Genomic DNA, 4,652 nt, shown 5'->3' with positions numbered 1-4,652 from the left:
TGACGAGCAGCTCTGGTAACTCAACCACAGACGGAGTCTGATCGGAAGAGGTAGCCTCCACTGTGGCGGGAGCTGGGGACGGGGTGTCTCCCCCTGCAATGGCTTGGACGGTCGAGGTGACAGAACGGGAAGGTGCGTCGGTCCGGTGTCTCTTGCGCTTGAGTGGTACTTCATCGCCCGAGGACCCCGAGCCCTCAGCAGGGATGACGAGTGGCGCTTCTCGAATAGATCCCGGGTCAGCCGCCCCTCCTGCGCTGGGCGTCCGCTCGGCGATCCCAGCGCCCACAGTTGTGGTTTCCCCAACTGTGCCCTCTTGCGAGCCTACAGGGGTCAAGCCAAGTCACTCCATCTCGTTGGCCGCAGCAGCTTCAATCTTGGCTTGCTTAGCCTTCATAATGCCGGCTGCTCGGGCGCGCATCATGATGTCAGCTGCAAAAGAAGAACAGAATTAGTTAGACTCAAATGAAGAACGGTGAGAAATTTCATACCTAGGCTGCTCGGGAGCTTCGTTCGGATCGGACTTAGCCCGAACGTGTACATAACACCCTCTGGCAGTAATTTATTATTGGAGCAATCTGAGTACCCTAAGTTTTGATGTTTGGATAAAGGTTTAAGTTAGGTTTATTGTTGTATTTGATATGCATTGTGAGTGTGCAGGATACAGGTACAACAAGGAAAGTCCAAGTGTGGTCTTGGCAAAGGAGGAAAGTCCAAGGATGAGTCTTGGCGGTGTAAGCCCAAGCATGTAGTCTTGGCAACCTAAGTCCAAGTGTGACTTGACAATGGATGAAGTCCCGGAGGCGCGATCTCTTGGCAAAGAAAAACCCGACAACAATGACAAGGCTGATGAAAGCTCCAGAAGGCAAGATGTGAAAGATGGGGAGACATCCGAGGGACGTAAGGCTGATGGAGGAGTCTAGAAGGCTAGGTCTAAGTTGGTCGGGTGAGAACGAGTGCTGAGTGAATGTACTCGGAGGTTAAATCCTAGGATTAGGGGCTACTGTAGCAATGTTGTAGTTTTACTGTAGCAATACTATAGCGTTACTGTAGCAGTCGACTGGTGGTTTCATCAATCGACTGGTGCAGTCGACTGGGAGCGAACAGAGGGCTGGTATTGAGTCGTTGGACTGTAACGGTCGAATTTTCACAAATGGCAGTCGACTGATGGTTTTAACAGTCGACTGATAGGCAGAATTTTTCAACCCATGGCTTATATAACCAAGACTTGGGAGCTTGGTTGAGGTTGACGAAATAGAGGTGGTTAGCCCTTATTAGTAGTTTACCTGTGTCCTAGCATCTCAAGTGTTCTTGTGAGAGTTGTGGTGAGGTTTCTTCACTCACAAGGAGCTACGTGAGATAGTCGGAGTTTGCTGGGGAGTCATCCACTGACAGATCGGGATCGTCCATCTTATGGACAGCTGTGGAGTAGGAGCCCTAAACTCCGAATCACGTTAAATGACCGTGTAGCTTGGTTTGCATTTCTTATCTTGTATGTAGATTAGCTTTCTACTTGTTTGTTTGTATTTCCGCTGTGTAACTAACAAGTGTAGGAAGAAGTGATCGATTTGGGTGAGACGCTATTCATCCCCGCCCCCTCTAGTAGACGTCAAGGTCCCAACACTTATGAATGTCGAACTTCAGGCCGGCCAGCATATTAGCAACGTGGAGGTAGTCCAGTCGGGTCTTGTACTTCTTCAAATTTGGTTGAGTGGGAAGCCCGACCTGCTATTTGGTCCGGAAGCTCTGCCGCTCGGGGAGTCTCAAGTAGAAGAAGTACTCCTTCCAGTGCTTGTTGGAGGTGAGCATTTTGTCGAAGAAAACTAGACTGATCCGAGATTGGAAAAGGTACGTGCCCAGCTCGGACTGCTTGGGATAGTAGAAGTAGTTGAAGACCTGAGGGGTCAGTGGGATGTTGTGCACTCGAAACAACACCACCACGTCGCACAGCAGGCGGAAAGAATTAGGGATAAGCTGGGCGAGCGGGATACGAAAGTAATTGCATATTTCAGTTATGAAGGGGTGGATGGGAAACCGAAGACCGACCACGAATTGGTCTCGGAAGAAGCAAACCGTGTCGTTCGACGGGTCGTTGGGTCGGTCGGACCGAGAGGCTAAAACTATTTTATGGTCGGGCGGGAGGTCAAAAGCATTTATCATATGCGCGGCGTCACCCGCATCGAACTGAGTCTCCATGGTGGCATACCAGAGACCGGAAACGGGGTCAGACGACTGCGAGGAGCTCGCCATTGCCGAGAAGCAAAGAGGCAGAAGGTTCGAGAGGAAAGGTGGCCGGAAAACACAAAATTGAAAAGTACGGTGACCGAAAAGGAGCAACAGGAAAGCAGCAATGGAGATGGAAAGGGAGAGCTTACAAGAGGGAGAGGATCGTCGGAGCACTGAACACAGAAGAACCATCAGAGCACTGGACGCAGAAGAATCGCCGAAGCAAGATCATCGGAGAGCACGGAGAAAACACAAAGGAAGAAATGGCAACGCTGAGGCTTTATAAAGATGGGTGCGGTCGACCGGAGGCATCTGATCTAGGGCACGGGACTCGGAGCGCACATCCGACCGTTGAATTTGAACCGCCAAACATCACATCAACAATTGTCACCTCGGGCGTGCAGCGACTGCGCCGGCGACACATGGCATCCTCCCACAGGGCAACATTTAATGGACGTAGGCGCGTGCTCGACCTTAATGGGGGTGATTTATGTGTATTCCAAGGAGATTTGGGCGGCATCAGCATTGACCGCCCGGATCGCGCCCCTCCGGGGGCGATGAGGAAAAAATCCAAGTATAAAGGCTCAAAGTGTCGATCGACCGAGAAAGATCAGTCCTACGCGGGCCGATCGGGATCCAACCAGCTTATTGGCTGATCGGCTAATCGGTCACCAGACCACTTATCCAGTTAGTCGGACTTGTAGTCTCCCTCGACTAGACTTGAGGGGGAGGCACATAATCCGGTGGTAAGGTAGGGCCCGGCCGGCAGGAGGTCAAAGTGGTCAACGTTAGGCGGGCGTCCGATCAGGCGAATTACCTCCGTGGTCAGCAGGAAGGGTAGACGGTCCGACACTTCGACAGCTCGGTCAGACACCGAGCTTCTGACGCTCACGAAGCTCAACCAGGGATGCACGAAGGCCGAGTGGCCATCCCGCTCGGCCAAACAGTGGATGTAGCCTCGACCTAATGGATAGGGCTCCCTCGCCTGAGGGGGGGGGGGAGTCAACCAGCAGAGCACTGGTCGAGCGGACGCTCAGCCCGACTGTTGCATCACCCGGACGGCAGACTGGTCGAGCGTCTCTCCCGCTCGGGACGCTCAGCCTCGCTGTTGCATTACGCCGGACGGCGGACTAGGCGAGCGGCTCTCCTGCTCGGCCCAATAATAGACAAAGGAGTAGTTGACAGTATCTTCCTAGGGACCAGTGTCATCGACAGGCGGCATAATCAGCGGCATGGCCAAGCAGAGGATCGTACGGTGGAAGCTTCCACTGTCACGTCAGGGATATGCTCGGTCTGTTAAGGTATGACGTCAGACACATTTTTCTGACACGACCTTTCCAAGTATGCATTGGGAAGCGTGCACGTGTCTCCTGGAGCTCTATATAAGAAACCCCAAAGCTTCATCAGAGATATGTTTTTATTATTGTAGTTAGAGCCACGCTGTTGCTACTTTCTTCTTTACTTCATTCGCTTGCCGTCGGTAGCTGACTTGAGCGTCAGAGGATCATCGCCGAGGAACCGCTCCCTGGCTCGGCACTAACGACTATGTGATTACAGGCTTAGCTCATCGGAGGTCCGTATCATCTTCAGTTGATATCCAATCAACATGAACGTCATCTTTTCAGCGTCCATCTACTCACACTCGGACAGGATCATATATAATTAGCAATTCGGTGATCAGGTTGCTAGTTCAGAACTTGAGATAGCCGCTTTCAGGTGTGACATAAACTCTATCATAAAATCTTACCTATTTAACCTTTTTTTAAAAAATAATTTTGAACTGGAGCTAGCGGTACTTTGTCATATCCTTGATTATGAATCCTTTATGTCACTCGTTGAATATAGCCCCCTAAATATAATCATGGTGAGAAACAAACTGTAGTATACGAGGATATATTTCATCAACAACTTGCATAAGAAATCAAAAGTAATCACTAATGATTAATTCTTACAGGTTCTATCGTAGAAACTCTGATACTTTTCTCTAATTATAATAAAAAGTTTTATTTATTTATTTATTTTATGCTCATTCGTCTTCTACATATATTAGCGCCACACATATAAAAGCACATTCCCAACAAAAAAAAGGACAAAATAATATCTTATTTTATCGCTAGAATCTTAGTCACAGCCAACGCCCCTGCCCCCGCTGCTAGCAGTGTAGCCCCAGCCGTAGCGGCCATGGAACCAGTGTTAGAAAATTTGATGAATTGAAATGTAACTTGTGGATTTTAGTCCCATTGTGAAAGAGCGGCTTTACAGGTGACAATCGAAGATTCGGGCGATACTAACCGAAGCGTTCTTTTGTGAACCCTAATACTCAACAAAACTCGTGTGAAACACGAGGTGTTCACTTACAATAGTCGGATAATAAAACACACGTGGCACTACTATATGTGTTGCTTGTTGCTCAAGCAATGATCTTTTCG

This window comes from Zingiber officinale, chromosome 10A (genome assembly GCF_018446385.1).
Source record: "Zingiber officinale cultivar Zhangliang chromosome 10A, Zo_v1.1, whole genome shotgun sequence".
Taxonomy (NCBI): Eukaryota; Viridiplantae; Streptophyta; class Magnoliopsida; order Zingiberales; family Zingiberaceae; genus Zingiber; species Zingiber officinale.
Note: the sequence above shows the minus strand (reverse complement) of the source record.